Below are 15949 nucleotides of genomic sequence, written 5' to 3' on the forward strand. Positions count from 1 at the left end.
CTTTCTCACCAAGTCTCCCAGAGGATCTTGAGTGAAAACCAGTTTCAGTTTTTGACAAACGCTTCTGATTCAATTTGGAATCCAGTTGAAGCTCATTGTGACCCCGTGCAGAGTCATGCATGATCACTTCACAAGGCAGTGAGTCATCAGAGCGGTTTTGCACACTTGTCAAACTCTGCTAGGCCATTCCCTCAGTTTCATTGACCCAGTGTAGAATTCACCTTTAAAACTCCACAATTGTTTGAGTGTTTGCTTTTCTACAAGGTAAGAACAGAGTGCACTGTTCCCAGCAGCACTGCAATGCTAGGTCGATGCGTGGAGAGAAGGGAGCAAGCTCCAAATTTCTGCTCCTCTTGCCAAAAATCTGCTTAATATGTAGTCCTCATATTGAGGACATATCAGATATTAAACTGATAAGAACAGATACTACACTTGATCTTAGCCAAAAGGCCGAGAAGCGATAATCCACAAGTGTTGGATGTCCACGCCAAGCTCTTGGCGCAATTCTCCCTTGCTGTGGTACCCCGTTTGTAGGTGTGCATAACAATGGCTGCTGCTCATCACCTCCGCCTAAGCTCTCCTTTGTGGACACTTGATTTCTGACCTAGACAATTCTTTGACTTTTCACAATTTCATAAGGCTCAGCCATAAAGCAAAGCCTGCCAAAAATAGATTCAACTCATGTTTGTTCCTCTCCACGGAAGTCTTTAGTAAAAGGCGAAAGACTTGTGCGTTATGAAGAGAAACCAGAGTCAGCATGGCCCTCTGTTCGAGAGCAGCGGAGGAGCCTCTCGGTCACAGTCACCACCTACGCGGTGGGCCTCTCTTTGCTTTCCGCATGTCAGATTCTAGTATACAACATTCCCACCACGCCCCCATCTGCCAACCAAAATTATACAAGTCTTTATTTGCTCCTGCCCTGACTAGTGATTGGCTTTTAAGCCTTTTTAAGCGATACATCCCTGAACCACTTACATTGGGTCCAAAAAGCTGACTCTGCTTTCTCACCAAGTCTCCCAGAGGATCTTGAGTGAAAACCAGTTTCAGTTTTTGACAAACGCTTCTGATTCAATTTGGAATCCAGTTGAAGCTCATTGTGACCCCGTGCAGAGTCATGCATGATCACTTCACAAGGCAGTGAGTCATCAGAGCGGTTTTGCACACTTGTCAAACTCTGCCAGGCCATTCCCTCAGTTTCATTGACCCAGTGTAGAATTCACCTTTAAAACTCCACAATTGTTTGAGTGTTTGCTTTTCTACAAGGTAAGAACAGAGTGCACCGTTCCCAGCGGCACTGCAATGCTAGGTCGATGCGTGGAGAGAAGGGAGCAAGCTCCAAATTTCTGCTCCTCTTGCCAAAAATCTGCTTAATATGTAGTCCTCATATAGAGGACATATCAGATATTAAACTGATAAGAACAGATACTACACTTGATCTTAGCCAAAAGGCCGAGAAGCGATAATCCACAAGTGTTGGATGTCCACGCCAAGCTCTTGGCGCAATTCTCCCTTGCTGTGGTACCCCGTTTGTAGGTGTGCATAACAATGGCTGCTGCTCATCACCTCCGCCTAAGCTCTTTGTGGACACTTGATTTCTGACCTAGACAATTCTTTGACTTTTCACAATTTCATAAGGCTCAGCCATAAAGCAAAGCCTGCCAAAAATAGATTCAACTCATGTTTGTTCCTCTCCACGGAAGTCTTTAGTAAAAGGCGAAAGACTTGTGCGTTATGAAGAGAAACCAGAGTCAGCATGGCCCTCTGTTCGAGAGCAGTGAAGGAGCCTCTCGGTCACAGTCACCACCTACGCGGTGGGCCTCTCTTTGCTTTCCGCATGTCAGATTCTAGTATACAACATTCCCACCACGCCCCCATCTGCCAACCAAAATTATACAAGTCTTTATTTGCTCCTGCCCTGACTAGTGATTGGCTTTTAAGCCTTTTTAAGCGATACATCCCTGAACCACTTACATTGGGTCCAAAAAAATGACTCTGCTTTCTCACCAAGTCTCCCAGAGGATCTTGAGTGAAAACAGTTTCAGTTTTTGACAAACGCTTCTGATTCAATTTGGAATCCAGTTGAAGCTCATTGTGACCCCTTGCAGAGTCATGCATGATCACTTCACAAGGCAGTGAGTCATCAGAGCGGTTTTGCACACTTGTCAAACTCTGCCAGGCTATTCCCTCAGTTTCATTGACCCAGTGTAGAATTCACCTTTAAAACTCCACAATTGTTTGAGTGTTTGCTTTTCTACAAGGTAAGAACAGAGTGCACCGTTCCCAGCGGCACTGCAATGCTAGGTCGAGGCGTGGAGAGAAGGGAGCAAGCTCCAAATTTCTGCTCCTCTTGCCAAAAATCTGCTTAATATGTAGTCCTCATATAGAGGACATATCAGATATTAAACTGATAAGAACAGATACTACACTTGATCTTAGCCAAAAGGCCGAGAAGCGATAACCCACAAGTGTTGGATGTCCACGCCAAGCTCTTGGCGCAATTCTCCCTTGCTGTGGTACCCCGTTTGTAGGTGTGCATAACAATGGCTGCTGCTCATCACCTCCGCCTAAGCTCTCCTTTGTGGACACTTGATTTCTGACCTAGACAATTCTTTGACTTTTCACAATTTCATAAGGCTCAGCCATAAAGCAAAGCCTGCCAAAAATAGATTCAACTCATGTTTGCTCCTCTCCACGGAAGTCTTTAGTAAAAGGCGAAAGACTTGTGCGTTATGAAGAGAAACCAGAGTCAGCATGGCCCTCTGTTCGAGAGCAGCGGAGGAGCCTCTCGGTCACAGTCACCACCTACGCGGTGGGCCTCTCTTTGCTTTCCGCATGTCAGATTCTAGTATACAACATTCCCACCACACCCGCATCTGCCAACCAAAATTATACAAGTCTTTATTTGCTCCTGCCCTGACTAGTGATTGGCTTTTAAGCCTTTTTAAGCGATACATCCCTGAACCACTTACATTGGGTCCAAAAAGCTAACTCTGCTTTCTCACCAAGTCTCCCAGAGGATCTTGAGTGAAAACAGTTTCAGTTTTTGACAAACGCTTCTGATTCAATTTGGAATCCAGTTGAAGCTTATTGTGACCCCTTGCAGAGTCATGCATGATCACTTCACAAGGCAGTGAGTCATCAGAGCGGTTTTGCACACTTGTCAAACTCTGCCAGGCTATTCCCTCAGTTTCATTGACCCAGTGTAGAATTCACCTTTAAAACTCCACAATTGTTTGAGTGTTTGCTTTTCTACAAGGTAAGAACAGAGTGCACCGTTCCCAGCGGCACTGCAATGCTAGGTCGATGCGTGGAGAGAAGGGAGCAAGCTCCAAATTTCTGCTCCTCTTGCCAAAAATCTGCTTAATATGTAGTCCTCATATAGAGGACATATCAGATATTAAACTGATAAGAACAGATACTACACTTGATCTTAGCCAAAAGGCCGAGAAGCGATAATCCACAAGTGTTGGATGTCCACGCCAAGCTCTTGGCGCAATTCTCCCTTGCTGTGGTACCCCGTTTGTAGGTGTGCATAACAATGGCTGCTGCTCATCACCTCCGCCTAAGCTCTTTGTGGACACTTGATTTCTGACCTAGACAATTCTTTGACTTTTCACAATTTCATAAGGCTCAGCCATAAAGCAAAGCCTGCCAAAAATAGATTCAACTCATGTTTGTTCCTCTCCACGGAAGTCTTTAGTAAAAGGCGAAAGACTTGTGCGTTATGAAGAGAAACCAGAGTCAGCATGGCCCTCTGTTCGAGAGCAGTGAAGGAGCCTCTCGGTCACAGTCACCACCTACGCGGTGGGCCTCTCTTTGCTTTCCGCATGTCAGATTCTAGTATACAACATTCCCACCACGCCCCCATCTGCCAACCAAAATTATACAAGTCTTTATTTGCTCCTGCCCTGACTAGTGATTGGCTTTTAAGCCTTTTTAAGCGATACATCCCTGAACCACTTACATTGGGTCCAAAAAAATGACTCTGCTTTCTCACCAAGTCTCCCAGAGGATCTTGAGTGAAAACAGTTTCAGTTTTTGACAAACGCTTCTGATTCAATTTGGAATCCAGTTGAAGCTCATTGTGACCCCTTGCAGAGTCATGCATGATCACTTCACAAGGCAGTGAGTCATCAGAGCGGTTTTGCACACTTGTCAAACTCTGCCAGGCTATTCCCTCAGTTTCATTGACCCAGTGTAGAATTCACCTTTAAAACTCCACAATTGTTTGAGTGTTTGCTTTTCTACAAGGTAAGAACAGAGTGCACCGTTCCCAGCGGCACTGCAATGCTAGGTCGAGGCGTGGAGAGAAGGGAGCAAGCTCCAAATTTCTGCTCCTCTTGCCAAAAATCTGCTTAATATGTAGTCCTCATATAGAGGACATATCAGATATTAAACTGATAAGAACAGATACTACACTTGATCTTAGCCAAAAGGCCGAGAAGCGATAACCCACAAGTGTTGGATGTCCACGCCAAGCTCTTGGCGCAATTCTCCCTTGCTGTGGTACCCCGTTTGTAGGTGTGCATAACAATGGCTGCTGCTCATCACCTCCGCCTAAGCTCTCCTTTGTGGACACTTGATTTCTGACCTAGACAATTCTTTGACTTTTCACAATTTCATAAGGCTCAGCCATAAAGCAAAGCCTGCCAAAAATAGATTCAACTCATGTTTGCTCCTCTCCACGGAAGTCTTTAGTAAAAGGCGAAAGACTTGTGCGTTATGAAGAGAAACCAGAGTCAGCATGGCCCTCTGTTCGAGAGCAGCGGAGGAGCCTCTCGGTCACAGTCACCACCTACGCGGTGGGCCTCTCTTTGCTTTCCGCATGTCAGATTCTAGTATACAACATTCCCACCACACCCGCATCTGCCAACCAAAATTATACAAGTCTTTATTTGCTCCTGCCCTGACTAGTGATTGGCTTTTAAGCCTTTTTAAGCGATACATCCCTGAACCACTTACATTGGGTCCAAAAAGCTAACTCTGCTTTCTCACCAAGTCTCCCAGAGGATCTTGAGTGAAAACAGTTTCAGTTTTTGACAAACGCTTCTGATTCAATTTGGAATCCAGTTGAAGCTTATTGTGACCCCTTGCAGAGTCATGCATGATCACTTCACAAGGCAGTGAGTCATCAGAGCGGTTTTGCACACTTGTCAAACTCTGCCAGGCTATTCCCTCAGTTTCATTGACCCAGTGTAGAATTCACCTTTAAAACTCCACAATTGTTTGAGTGTTTGCTTTTCTACAAGGTAAGAACAGAGTGCACCGTTCCCAGCGGCACTGCAATGCTAGGTCGATGCGTGGAGAGAAGGGAGCAAGCTCCAAATTTCTGCTCCTCTTGCCAAAAATCTGCTTAATATGTAGTCCTCATATAGAGGACATATCAGATATTAAACTGATAAGAACAGATACTACACTTGATCTTAGCCAAAAGGCCGAGAAGCGATAATCCACAAGTGTTGGATGTCCACGCCAAGCTCTTGGCGCAATTCTCCCTTGCTGTGGTACCCCGTTTGTAGGTGTGCATAACAATGGCTGCTGCTCATCACCTCCGCCTAAGCTCTTTGTGGACACTTGATTTCTGACCTAGACAATTCTTTGACTTTTCACAATTTCATAAGGCTCAGCCATAAAGCAAAGCCTGCCAAAAATAGATTCAACTCATGTTTGTTCCTCTCCACGGAAGTCTTTAGTAAAAGGCGAAAGACTTGTGCGTTATGAAGAGAAACCAGAGTCAGCATGGCCCTCTGTTCGAGAGCAGTGAAGGAGCCTCTCGGTCACAGTCACCACCTACGCGGTGGGCCTCTCTTTGCTTTCCGCATGTCAGATTCTAGTATACAACATTCCCACCACGCCCCCATCTGCCAACCAAAATTATACAAGTCTTTATTTGCTCCTGCCCTGACTAGTGATTGGCTTTTAAGCCTTTTTAAGCGATACATCCCTGAACCACTTACATTGGGTCCAAAAAGCTGACTCTGCTTTCTCACCAAGTCTCCCAGAGGATCTTGAGTGAAAACCAGTTTCAGTTTTTGACAAACGCTTCTGATTCAATTTGGAATCCAGTTGAAGCTCATTGTGACCCCGTGCAGAGTCATGCATGATCACTTCACAAGGCAGTGAGTCATCAGAGCGGTTTTGCACACTTGTCAAACTCTGCCAGGCCATTGCCTCAGTTTCATTGACCCAGTGTAGAATTCACCTTTAAAACTCCACAATTGTTTGAGTGTTTGCTTTTCTACAAGGTAAGAACAGAGTGCACCGTTCCCAGCGGCACTGCAATGCTAGGTCGATGCGTGGAGAGAAGGGAGCAAGCTCCAAATTTCTGCTCCTCTTGCCAAAAATCTGCTTAATATGTAGTCCTCATATAGAGGACATATCAGATATTAAACTGATAAGAACAGATACTACACTTGATCTTAGCCAAAAGGCCGAGAAGCGATAATCCACAAGTGTTGGATGTCCACGCCAAGCTCTTGGCGCAATTCTCCCTTGCTGTGGTACCCCGTTTGTAGGTGTGCATAACAATGGCTGCTGCTCATCACCTCCGCCTAAGCTCTTTGTGGACACTTGATTTCTGACCTAGACAATTCTTTGACTTTTCACAATTTCATAAGGATCAGCAATAAAGCAAAGCCTGCCAAAAATAGATTCAACTCATGTTTGTTCCTCTCCACGGAAGTCTTTAGTAAAAGGCGAAAGACTTGTGCGTTATGAAGAGAAACCAGAGTCAGCATGGCCCTCTGTTCGAGAGCAGTGAAGGAGCCTCTCGGTCACAGTCACCACCTACGCGGTGGGCCTCTCTTTGCTTTCCGCATGTCAGATTCTAGTATACAACATTCCCACCACGCCCCCATCTGCCAACCAAAATTATACAAGTCTTTATTTGCTCCTGCCCTGACTAGTGATTGGCTTTTAAGCCTTTTTAAGCGATACATCCCTGAACCACTTACATTGGGTCCAAAAAAATGACTCTGCTTTCTCACCAAGTCTCCCAGAGGATCTTGAGTGAAAACAGTTTCAGTTTTTGACAAACGCTTCTGATTCAATTTGGAATCCAGTTGAAGCTCATTGTGACCCCTTGCAGAGTCATGCATGATCACTTCACAAGGCAGTGAGTCATCAGAGCGGTTTTGCACACTTGTCAAACTCTGCCAGGCTATTCCCTCAGTTTCATTGACCCAGTGTAGAATTCACCTTTAAAACTCCACAATTGTTTGAGTGTTTGCTTTTCTACAAGGTAAGAACAGAGTGCACCGTTCCCAGCGGCACTGCAATGCTAGGTCGAGGCGTGGAGAGAAGGGAGCAAGCTCCAAATTTCTGCTCCTCTTGCCAAAAATCTGCTTAATATGTAGTCCTCATATAGAGGACATATCAGATATTAAACTGATAAGAACAGATACTACACTTGATCTTAGCCAAAAGGCCGAGAAGCGATAATCCACAAGTGTTGGATGTCCACGCCAAGCTCTTGGCGCAATTCTCCCTTGCTGTGGTACCCCGTTTGTAGGTGTGCATAACAATGGCTGCTGCTCATCACCTCCGCCTAAGCTCTCCTTTGTGGACACTTGATTTCTGACCTAGACAATTCTTTGACTTTTCACAATTTCATAAGGCTCAGCCATAAAGCAAAGCCTGCCAAAAATAGATTCAACTCATGTTTGCTCCTCTCCACGGAAGTCTTTAGTAAAAGGCGAAAGACTTGTGCGTTATGAAGAGAAACCAGAGTCAGCATGGCCCTCTGTTCGAGAGCAGTGAAGGAGCCTCTCGGTCACAGTCACCACCTACGCGGTGGGCCTATCTTTGCTTTCCGCATGTCAGATTCTAGTATACAACATTCCCACCACGCCCCCATCTGCCAACCAAAATTATACAAGTCTTTATTTGCTCCTGCCCTGACTAGTGATTGGCTTTTAAGCCTTTTTAAGCGATACATCCCTGAACCACTTACATTGGGTCCAAAAAGCTGACTCTGCTTTCTCACCAAGTCTCCCAGAGGATCTTGAGTGAAAACCAGTTTCAGTTTTTGACAAACGCTTCTGATTCAATTTGGAATCCAGTTGAAGCTCATTGTGACCCCGTGCAGAGTCATGCATGATCACTTCACAAGGCAGTGAGTCATCAGAGCGGTTTTGCACACTTGTCAAACTCTGCTAGGCCATTCCCTCAGTTTCATTGACCCAGTGTAGAATTCACCTTTAAAACTCCACAATTGTTTGAGTGTTTGCTTTTCTACAAGGTAAGAACAGAGTGCACTGTTCCCAGCAGCACTGCAATGCTAGGTCGATGCGTGGAGAGAAGGGAGCAAGCTCCAAATTTCTGCTCCTCTTGCCAAAAATCTGCTTAATATGTAGTCCTCATATTGAGGACATATCAGATATTAAACTGATAAGAACAGATACTACACTTGATCTTAGCCAAAAGGCCGAGAAGCGATAATCCACAAGTGTTGGATGTCCACGCCAAGCTCTTGGCGCAATTCTCCCTTGCTGTGGTACCCCGTTTGTAGGTGTGCATAACAATGGCTGCTGCTCATCACCTCCGCCTAAGCTCTCCTTTGTGGACACTTGATTTCTGACCTAGACAATTCTTTGACTTTTCACAATTTCATAAGGCTCAGCCATAAAGCAAAGCCTGCCAAAAATAGATTCAACTCATGTTTGTTCCTCTCCACGGAAGTCTTTAGTAAAAGGCGAAAGACTTGTGCGTTATGAAGAGAAACCAGAGTCAGCATGGCCCTCTGTTCGAGAGCAGCGGAGGAGCCTCTCGGTCACAGTCACCACCTACGCGGTGGGCCTCTCTTTGCTTTCCGCATGTCAGATTCTAGTATACAACATTCCCACCACGCCCCCATCTGCCAACCAAAATTATACAAGTCTTTATTTGCTCCTGCCCTGACTAGTGATTGGCTTTTAAGCCTTTTTAAGCGATACATCCCTGAACCACTTACATTGGGTCCAAAAAGCTGACTCTGCTTTCTCACCAAGTCTCCCAGAGGATCTTGAGTGAAAACCAGTTTCAGTTTTTGACAAACGCTTCTGATTCAATTTGGAATCCAGTTGAAGCTCATTGTGACCCCGTGCAGAGTCATGCATGATCACTTCACAAGGCAGTGAGTCATCAGAGCGGTTTTGCACACTTGTCAAACTCTGCCAGGCCATTCCCTCAGTTTCATTGACCCAGTGTAGAATTCACCTTTAAAACTCCACAATTGTTTGAGTGTTTGCTTTTCTACAAGGTAAGAACAGAGTGCACCGTTCCCAGCGGCACTGCAATGCTAGGTCGATGCGTGGAGAGAAGGGAGCAAGCTCCAAATTTCTGCTCCTCTTGCCAAAAATCTGCTTAATATGTAGTCCTCATATAGAGGACATATCAGATATTAAACTGATAAGAACAGATACTACACTTGATCTTAGCCAAAAGGCCGAGAAGCGATAATCCACAAGTGTTGGATGTCCACGCCAAGCTCTTGGCGCAATTCTCCCTTGCTGTGGTACCCCGTTTGTAGGTGTGCATAACAATGGCTGCTGCTCATCACCTCCGCCTAAGCTCTTTGTGGACACTTGATTTCTGACCTAGACAATTCTTTGACTTTTCACAATTTCATAAGGCTCAGCCATAAAGCAAAGCCTGCCAAAAATAGATTCAACTCATGTTTGTTCCTCTCCACGGAAGTCTTTAGTAAAAGGCGAAAGACTTGTGCGTTATGAAGAGAAACCAGAGTCAGCATGGCCCTCTGTTCGAGAGCAGTGAAGGAGCCTCTCGGTCACAGTCACCACCTACGCGGTGGGCCTCTCTTTGCTTTCCGCATGTCAGATTCTAGTATACAACATTCCCACCACGCCCCCATCTGCCAACCAAAATTATACAAGTCTTTATTTGCTCCTGCCCTGACTAGTGATTGGCTTTTAAGCCTTTTTAAGCGATACATCCCTGAACCACTTACATTGGGTCCAAAAAGCTGACTCTGCTTTCTCACCAAGTCTCCCAGAGGATCTTGAGTGAAAACCAGTTTCAGTTTTTGACAAACGCTTCTGATTCAATTTGGAATCCAGTTGAAGCTCATTGTGACCCCGTGCAGAGTCATGCATGATCACTTCACAAGGCAGTGAGTCATCAGAGCGGTTTTGCACACTTGTCAAACTCTGCTAGGCCATTCCCTCAGTTTCATTGACCCAGTGTAGAATTCACCTTTAAAACTCCACAATTGTTTGAGTGTTTGCTTTTCTACAAGGTAAGAACAGAGTGCACCGTTCCCAGCAGCACTGCAATGCTAGGTCGATGCGTGGAGAGAAGGGAGCAAGCTCCAAATTTCTGCTCCTCTTGCCAAAAATCTGCTTAATATGTAGTCCTCATATTGAGGACATATCAGATATTAAACTGATAAGAACAGATACTACACTTGATCTTAGCCAAAAGGCCGAGAAGCGATAATCCACAAGTGTTGGATGTCCACGCCAAGCTCTTGGCGCAATTCTCCCTTGCTGTGGTACCCCGTTTGTAGGTGTGCATAACAATGGCTGCTGCTCATCACCTCCGCCTAAGCTCTCCTTTGTGGACACTTGATTTCTGACCTAGACAATTCTTTGACTTTTCACAATTTCATAAGGCTCAGCCATAAAGCAAAGCCTGCCAAAAATAGATTCAACTCATGTTTGTTCCTCTCCACGGAAGTCTTTAGTAAAAGGCGAAAGACTTGTGCGTTATGAAGAGAAACCAGAGTCAGCATGGCCCTCTGTTCGAGAGCAGCGGAGGAGCCTCTCGGTCACAGTCACCACCTACGCGGTGGGCCTCTCTTTGCTTTCCGCATGTCAGATTCTAGTATACAACATTCCCACCACGCCCCCATCTGCCAACCAAAATTATACAAGTCTTTATTTGCTCCTGCCCTGACTAGTGATTGGCTTTTAAGCCTTTTTAAGCGATACATCCCTGAACCACTTACATTGGGTCCAAAAAGCTGACTCTGCTTTCTCACCAAGTCTCCCAGAGGATCTTGAGTGAAAACCAGTTTCAGTTTTTGACAAACGCTTCTGATTCAATTTGGAATCCAGTTGAAGCTCATTGTGACCCCGTGCAGAGTCATGCATGATCACTTCACAAGGCAGTGAGTCATCAGAGCGGTTTTGCACACTTGTCAAACTCTGCCAGGCCATTGCCTCAGTTTCATTGACCCAGTGTAGAATTCACCTTTAAAACTCCACAATTGTTTGAGTGTTTGCTTTTCTACAAGGTAAGAACAGAGTGCACCGTTCCCAGCGGCACTGCAATGCTAGGTCGATGCGTGGAGAGAAGGGAGCAAGCTCCAAATTTCTGCTCCTCTTGCCAAAAATCTGCTTAATATGTAGTCCTCATATAGAGGACATATCAGATATTAAACTGATAAGAACAGATACTACACTTGATCTTAGCCAAAAGGCCGAGAAGCGATAATCCACAAGTGTTGGATGTCCACGCCAAGCTCTTGGCGCAATTCTCCCTTGCTGTGGTACCCCGTTTGTAGGTGTGCATAACAATGGCTGCTGCTCATCACCTCCGCCTAAGCTCTTTGTGGACACTTGATTTCTGACCTAGACAATTCTTTGACTTTTCACAATTTCATAAGGCTCAGCCATAAAGCAAAGCCTGCCAAAAATAGATTCAACTCATGTTTGTTCCTCTCCACGGAAGTCTTTAGTAAAAGGCGAAAGACTTGTGCGTTATGAAGAGAAACCAGAGTCAGCATGGCCCTCTGTTCGAGAGCAGTGAAGGAGCCTCTCGGTCACAGTCACCACCTACGCGGTGGGCCTCTCTTTGCTTTCCGCATGTCAGATTCTAGTATACAACATTCCCACCACGCCCCCATCTGCCAACCAAAATTATACAAGTCTTTATTTGCTCCTGCCCTGACTAGTGATTGGCTTTTAAGCCTTTTTAAGCGATACATCCCTGAACCACTTACATTGGGTCCAAAAAGCTGACTCTGCTTTCTCACCAAGTCTCCCAGAGGATCTTGAGTGAAAACCAGTTTCAGTTTTTGACAAACGCTTCTGATTCAATTTGGAATCCAGTTGAAGCTCATTGTGACCCCGTGCAGAGTCATGCATGATCACTTCACAAGGCAGTGAGTCATCAGAGCGGTTTTGCACACTTGTCAAACTCTGCTAGGCCATTCCCTCAGTTTCATTGACCCAGTGTAGAATTCACCTTTAAAACTCCACAATTGTTTGAGTGTTTGCTTTTCTACAAGGTAAGAACAGAGTGCACCGTTCCCAGCAGCACTGCAATGCTAGGTCGATGCGTGGAGAGAAGGGAGCAAGCTCCAAATTTCTGCTCCTCTTGCCAAAAATCTGCTTAATATGTAGTCCTCATATTGAGGACATATCAGATATTAAACTGATAAGAACAGATACTACACTTGATCTTAGCCAAAAGGCCGAGAAGCGATAATCCACAAGTGTTGGATGTCCACGCCAAGCTCTTGGCGCAATTCTCCCTTGCTGTGGTACCCCGTTTGTAGGTGTGCATAACAATGGCTGCTGCTCATCACCTCCGCCTAAGCTCTCCTTTGTGGACACTTGATTTCTGACCTAGACAATTCTTTGACTTTTCACAATTTCATAAGGCTCAGCCATAAAGCAAAGCCTGCCAAAAATAGATTCAACTCATGTTTGTTCCTCTCCACGGAAGTCTTTAGTAAAAGGCGAAAGACTTGTGCGTTATGAAGAGAAACCAGAGTCAGCATGGCCCTCTGTTCGAGAGCAGCGGAGGAGCCTCTCGGTCACAGTCACCACCTACGCGGTGGGCCTCTCTTTGCTTTCCGCATGTCAGATTCTAGTATACAACATTCCCACCACGCCCCCATCTGCCAACCAAAATTATACAAGTCTTTATTTGCTCCTGCCCTGACTAGTGATTGGCTTTTAAGCCTTTTTAAGCGATACATCCCTGAACCACTTACATTGGGTCCAAAAAGCTGACTCTGCTTTCTCACCAAGTCTCCCAGAGGATCTTGAGTGAAAACCAGTTTCAGTTTTTGACAAACGCTTCTGATTCAATTTGGAATCCAGTTGAAGCTCATTGTGACCCCGTGCAGAGTCATGCATGATCACTTCACAAGGCAGTGAGTCATCAGAGCGGTTTTGCACACTTGTCAAACTCTGCCAGGCCATTGCCTCAGTTTCATTGACCCAGTGTAGAATTCACCTTTAAAACTCCACAATTGTTTGAGTGTTTGCTTTTCTACAAGGTAAGAACCGAGTGCACCGTTCCCAGCGGCACTGCAATGCTAGGTCGATGCGTGGAGAGAAGGGAGCAAGCTCCAAATTTCTGCTCCTCTTGCCAAAAATCTGCTTAATATGTAGTCCTCATATAGAGGACATATCAGATATTAAACTGATAAGAACAGATACTACACTTGATCTTAGCCAAAAGGCCGAGAAGCGATAATCCACAAGTGTTGGATGTCCATGCCAAGCTCTTGGCGCAATTCTCCCTTGCTGTGGTACCCCGTTTGTAGGTGTGCATAACAATGGCTGCTGCTCATCACCTCCGCCTAAGCTCTCCTTTGTGGACACTTGATTTCTGACCTAGACAATTCTTTGACTTTTCACAATTTCATAAGGCTCAGCCATAAAGCAAAGCCTGCCAAAAATAGATTCAACTCATGTTTGTTCCTCTCCACGGAAGTCTTTAGTAAAAGGCGAAAGACTTGTGCGTTATGAAGAGAAACCAGAGTCAGCATGGCCCTCTGTTCGAGAGCAGCGGAGGAGCCTCTCGGTCACAGTCACCACCTACGCGGTGGGCCTCTCTTTGCTTTCCGCATGTCAGATTCTAGTATACAACATTCCCACCACGCCCCCATCTGCCAACCAAAATTATACAAGTCTTTATTTGCTCCTGCCCTGACTAGTGATTGGCTTTTAAGCCTTTTTAAGCGATACATCCCTGAACCACTTACATTGGGTCCAAAAAGCTGACTCTGCTTTCTCACCAAGTCTCCCAGAGGATCTTGAGTGAAAACCAGTTTCAGTTTTTGACAAACGCTTCTGATTCAATTTGGAATCCAGTTGAAGCTCATTGTGACCCCGTGCAGAGTCATGCATGATCACTTCACAAGGCAGTGAGTCATCAGAGCGGTTTTGCACACTTGTCAAACTCTGCCAGGCCATTGCCTCAGTTTCATTGACCCAGTGTAGAATTCACCTTTAAAACTCCACAATTGTTTGAGTGTTTGCTTTTCTACAAGGTAAGAACAGAGTGCACCGTTCCCAGCGGCACTGCAATGCTAGGTCGATGCGTGGAGAGAAGGGAGCAAGCTCCAAATTTCTGCTCCTCTTGCCAAAAATCTGCTTAATATGTAGTCCTCATATAGAGGACATATCAGATATTAAACTGATAAGAACAGATACTACACTTGATCTTAGCCAAAAGGCCGAGAAGCGATAATCCACAAGTGTTGGATGTCCACGCCAAGCTCTTGGCGCAATTCTCCCTTGCTGTGGTACCCCGTTTGTAGGTGTGCATAACAATGGCTGCTGCTCATCACCTCCGCCTAAGCTCTTTGTGGACACTTGATTTCTGACCTAGACAATTCTTTGACTTTTCACAATTTCATAAGGCTCAGCCATAAAGCAAAGCCTGCCAAAAATAGATTCAACTCATGTTTGTTCCTCTCCACGGAAGTCTTTAGTAAAAGGCGAAAGACTTGTGCGTTATGAAGAGAAACCAGAGTCAGCATGGCCCTCTGTTCGAGAGCAGTGAAGGAGCCTCTCGGTCACAGTCACCACCTACGCGGTGGGCCTCTCTTTGCTTTCCGCATGTCAGATTCTAGTATACAACATTCCCACCACGCCCCCATCTGCCAACCAAAATTATACAAGTCTTTATTTGCTCCTGCCCTGACTAGTGATTGGCTTTTAAGCCTTTTTAAGCGATACATCCCTGAACCACTTACATTGGGTCCAAAAAGCTGACTCTGCTTTCTCACCAAGTCTCCCAGAGGATCTTGAGTGAAAACCAGTTTCAGTTTTTGACAAACGCTTCTGATTCAATTTGGAATCCAGTTGAAGCTCATTGTGACCCCGTGCAGAGTCATGCATGATCACTTCACAAGGCAGTGAGTCATCAGAGCGGTTTTGCACACTTGTCAAACTCTGCTAGGCCATTCCCTCAGTTTCATTGACCCAGTGTAGAATTCACCTTTAAAACTCCACAATTGTTTGAGTGTTTTCTTTTCTACAAGGTAAGAACAGAGTGCACCGTTCCCAGCAGCACTGCAATGCTAGGTCGATGCGTGGAGAGAAGGGAGCAAGCTCCAAATTTCTGCTCCTCTTGCCAAAAATCTGCTTAATATGTAGTCCTCATATTGAGGACATATCAGATATTAAACTGATAAGAACAGATACTACACTTGATCTTAGCCAAAAGGCCGAGAAGCGATAATCCACAAGTGTTGGATGTCCACGCCAAGCTCTTGGCGCAATTCTCCCTTGCTGTGGTACCCCGTTTGTAGGTGTGCATAACAATGGCTGCTGCTCATCACCTCCGCCTAAGCTCTCCTTTGTGGACACTTGATTTCTGACCTAGACAATTCTTTGACTTTTCACAATTTCATAAGGCTCAGCCATAAAGCAAAGCCTGCCAAAAATAGATTCAACTCATGTTTGTTCCTCTCCACGGAAGTCTTTAGTAAAAGGCGAAAGACTTGTGCGTTATGAAGAGAAACCAGAGTCAGCATGGCCCTCTGTTCGAGAGCAGTGAAGGAGCCTCTCGGTCACAGTCACCACCTACGCGGTGGGCCTCTCTTTGCTTTCCGCATGTCAGATTCTAGTATACAACATTCCCACCACGCCCCCATCTGCCAACCAAAATTATACAAGTCTTTATTTGCTCCTGCCCTGACTAGTGATTGGCTTTTAAGCCTTTTTAAGCGATACATCCCTGAACCACTTACATTGGGTCCAAAAAG

The 15949-nt window shown here is 45.4% G+C and overlaps 32 non-coding genes across 32 annotated transcripts; all 32 read right to left on the reverse strand.

The window, feature by feature from the left end:
• Positions 1-270: 270 nt before the first annotated feature.
• Positions 271-462, reverse strand: LOC128451855 (U2 spliceosomal RNA). The gene has a single exon (XR_008340381.1). It is a non-coding gene; the product is annotated as a U2 spliceosomal RNA (small nuclear RNA).
• Positions 463-642: 180 nt separating this feature from the next.
• LOC128452129 (U5 spliceosomal RNA) lies at positions 643-755 on the reverse strand. Its single transcript, XR_008340634.1, has one exon. It is a non-coding gene; the product is annotated as a U5 spliceosomal RNA (small nuclear RNA).
• Positions 756-1269: 514 nt separating this feature from the next.
• On the reverse strand, positions 1270-1461 carry LOC128452922 (U2 spliceosomal RNA). The gene has a single exon (XR_008341400.1). It is a non-coding gene; the product is annotated as a U2 spliceosomal RNA (small nuclear RNA).
• A 177-nt stretch (positions 1462-1638) lies between these two features.
• On the reverse strand, positions 1639-1751 carry LOC128452131 (U5 spliceosomal RNA). The gene has a single exon (XR_008340636.1). It is a non-coding gene; the product is annotated as a U5 spliceosomal RNA (small nuclear RNA).
• Positions 1752-2264: 513 nt separating this feature from the next.
• Positions 2265-2456, reverse strand: LOC128451892 (U2 spliceosomal RNA). The gene has a single exon (XR_008340415.1). It is a non-coding gene; the product is annotated as a U2 spliceosomal RNA (small nuclear RNA).
• Positions 2457-2636: 180 nt separating this feature from the next.
• On the reverse strand, positions 2637-2749 carry LOC128452485 (U5 spliceosomal RNA). The gene has a single exon (XR_008340979.1). It is a non-coding gene; the product is annotated as a U5 spliceosomal RNA (small nuclear RNA).
• Positions 2750-3262: 513 nt separating this feature from the next.
• On the reverse strand, positions 3263-3454 carry LOC128452923 (U2 spliceosomal RNA). Its single transcript, XR_008341401.1, has one exon. It is a non-coding gene; the product is annotated as a U2 spliceosomal RNA (small nuclear RNA).
• A 177-nt stretch (positions 3455-3631) lies between these two features.
• LOC128452132 (U5 spliceosomal RNA) lies at positions 3632-3744 on the reverse strand. Its single transcript, XR_008340637.1, has one exon. It is a non-coding gene; the product is annotated as a U5 spliceosomal RNA (small nuclear RNA).
• Positions 3745-4257: 513 nt separating this feature from the next.
• Positions 4258-4449, reverse strand: LOC128451893 (U2 spliceosomal RNA). Its single transcript, XR_008340416.1, has one exon. It is a non-coding gene; the product is annotated as a U2 spliceosomal RNA (small nuclear RNA).
• Positions 4450-4629: 180 nt separating this feature from the next.
• On the reverse strand, positions 4630-4742 carry LOC128452486 (U5 spliceosomal RNA). The gene has a single exon (XR_008340980.1). It is a non-coding gene; the product is annotated as a U5 spliceosomal RNA (small nuclear RNA).
• A 513-nt stretch (positions 4743-5255) lies between these two features.
• LOC128452925 (U2 spliceosomal RNA) lies at positions 5256-5447 on the reverse strand. The gene has a single exon (XR_008341403.1). It is a non-coding gene; the product is annotated as a U2 spliceosomal RNA (small nuclear RNA).
• A 177-nt stretch (positions 5448-5624) lies between these two features.
• Positions 5625-5737, reverse strand: LOC128452133 (U5 spliceosomal RNA). The gene has a single exon (XR_008340638.1). It is a non-coding gene; the product is annotated as a U5 spliceosomal RNA (small nuclear RNA).
• A 514-nt stretch (positions 5738-6251) lies between these two features.
• On the reverse strand, positions 6252-6443 carry LOC128452926 (U2 spliceosomal RNA). The gene has a single exon (XR_008341404.1). It is a non-coding gene; the product is annotated as a U2 spliceosomal RNA (small nuclear RNA).
• A 177-nt stretch (positions 6444-6620) lies between these two features.
• On the reverse strand, positions 6621-6733 carry LOC128452365 (U5 spliceosomal RNA). The gene has a single exon (XR_008340862.1). It is a non-coding gene; the product is annotated as a U5 spliceosomal RNA (small nuclear RNA).
• A 513-nt stretch (positions 6734-7246) lies between these two features.
• Positions 7247-7438, reverse strand: LOC128451894 (U2 spliceosomal RNA). The gene has a single exon (XR_008340417.1). It is a non-coding gene; the product is annotated as a U2 spliceosomal RNA (small nuclear RNA).
• Positions 7439-7618: 180 nt separating this feature from the next.
• On the reverse strand, positions 7619-7731 carry LOC128452487 (U5 spliceosomal RNA). The gene has a single exon (XR_008340981.1). It is a non-coding gene; the product is annotated as a U5 spliceosomal RNA (small nuclear RNA).
• A 514-nt stretch (positions 7732-8245) lies between these two features.
• On the reverse strand, positions 8246-8437 carry LOC128451856 (U2 spliceosomal RNA). The gene has a single exon (XR_008340382.1). It is a non-coding gene; the product is annotated as a U2 spliceosomal RNA (small nuclear RNA).
• Positions 8438-8617: 180 nt separating this feature from the next.
• Positions 8618-8730, reverse strand: LOC128452134 (U5 spliceosomal RNA). The gene has a single exon (XR_008340639.1). It is a non-coding gene; the product is annotated as a U5 spliceosomal RNA (small nuclear RNA).
• A 514-nt stretch (positions 8731-9244) lies between these two features.
• Positions 9245-9436, reverse strand: LOC128452927 (U2 spliceosomal RNA). Its single transcript, XR_008341405.1, has one exon. It is a non-coding gene; the product is annotated as a U2 spliceosomal RNA (small nuclear RNA).
• Positions 9437-9613: 177 nt separating this feature from the next.
• LOC128452135 (U5 spliceosomal RNA) lies at positions 9614-9726 on the reverse strand. Its single transcript, XR_008340640.1, has one exon. It is a non-coding gene; the product is annotated as a U5 spliceosomal RNA (small nuclear RNA).
• A 514-nt stretch (positions 9727-10240) lies between these two features.
• On the reverse strand, positions 10241-10432 carry LOC128452842 (U2 spliceosomal RNA). The gene has a single exon (XR_008341324.1). It is a non-coding gene; the product is annotated as a U2 spliceosomal RNA (small nuclear RNA).
• A 180-nt stretch (positions 10433-10612) lies between these two features.
• LOC128452136 (U5 spliceosomal RNA) lies at positions 10613-10725 on the reverse strand. Its single transcript, XR_008340641.1, has one exon. It is a non-coding gene; the product is annotated as a U5 spliceosomal RNA (small nuclear RNA).
• A 514-nt stretch (positions 10726-11239) lies between these two features.
• On the reverse strand, positions 11240-11431 carry LOC128452928 (U2 spliceosomal RNA). Its single transcript, XR_008341406.1, has one exon. It is a non-coding gene; the product is annotated as a U2 spliceosomal RNA (small nuclear RNA).
• Positions 11432-11608: 177 nt separating this feature from the next.
• Positions 11609-11721, reverse strand: LOC128452137 (U5 spliceosomal RNA). Its single transcript, XR_008340642.1, has one exon. It is a non-coding gene; the product is annotated as a U5 spliceosomal RNA (small nuclear RNA).
• Positions 11722-12235: 514 nt separating this feature from the next.
• On the reverse strand, positions 12236-12427 carry LOC128452843 (U2 spliceosomal RNA). The gene has a single exon (XR_008341325.1). It is a non-coding gene; the product is annotated as a U2 spliceosomal RNA (small nuclear RNA).
• Positions 12428-12607: 180 nt separating this feature from the next.
• Positions 12608-12720, reverse strand: LOC128452138 (U5 spliceosomal RNA). The gene has a single exon (XR_008340643.1). It is a non-coding gene; the product is annotated as a U5 spliceosomal RNA (small nuclear RNA).
• Positions 12721-13234: 514 nt separating this feature from the next.
• On the reverse strand, positions 13235-13426 carry LOC128451822 (U2 spliceosomal RNA). The gene has a single exon (XR_008340350.1). It is a non-coding gene; the product is annotated as a U2 spliceosomal RNA (small nuclear RNA).
• Positions 13427-13606: 180 nt separating this feature from the next.
• On the reverse strand, positions 13607-13719 carry LOC128452139 (U5 spliceosomal RNA). The gene has a single exon (XR_008340644.1). It is a non-coding gene; the product is annotated as a U5 spliceosomal RNA (small nuclear RNA).
• Positions 13720-14233: 514 nt separating this feature from the next.
• LOC128452929 (U2 spliceosomal RNA) lies at positions 14234-14425 on the reverse strand. The gene has a single exon (XR_008341407.1). It is a non-coding gene; the product is annotated as a U2 spliceosomal RNA (small nuclear RNA).
• A 177-nt stretch (positions 14426-14602) lies between these two features.
• LOC128452140 (U5 spliceosomal RNA) lies at positions 14603-14715 on the reverse strand. Its single transcript, XR_008340645.1, has one exon. It is a non-coding gene; the product is annotated as a U5 spliceosomal RNA (small nuclear RNA).
• Positions 14716-15229: 514 nt separating this feature from the next.
• LOC128452844 (U2 spliceosomal RNA) lies at positions 15230-15421 on the reverse strand. Its single transcript, XR_008341326.1, has one exon. It is a non-coding gene; the product is annotated as a U2 spliceosomal RNA (small nuclear RNA).
• A 180-nt stretch (positions 15422-15601) lies between these two features.
• On the reverse strand, positions 15602-15714 carry LOC128452143 (U5 spliceosomal RNA). The gene has a single exon (XR_008340647.1). It is a non-coding gene; the product is annotated as a U5 spliceosomal RNA (small nuclear RNA).
• Between the last annotated feature and the right edge of the window lie 235 nt (positions 15715-15949).

The sequence above is a fragment of the Pleuronectes platessa genome, chromosome 11 (genome assembly GCF_947347685.1).
Source record: "Pleuronectes platessa chromosome 11, fPlePla1.1, whole genome shotgun sequence".
NCBI lineage: Eukaryota > Metazoa > Chordata > Actinopteri > Pleuronectiformes > Pleuronectidae > Pleuronectes > Pleuronectes platessa.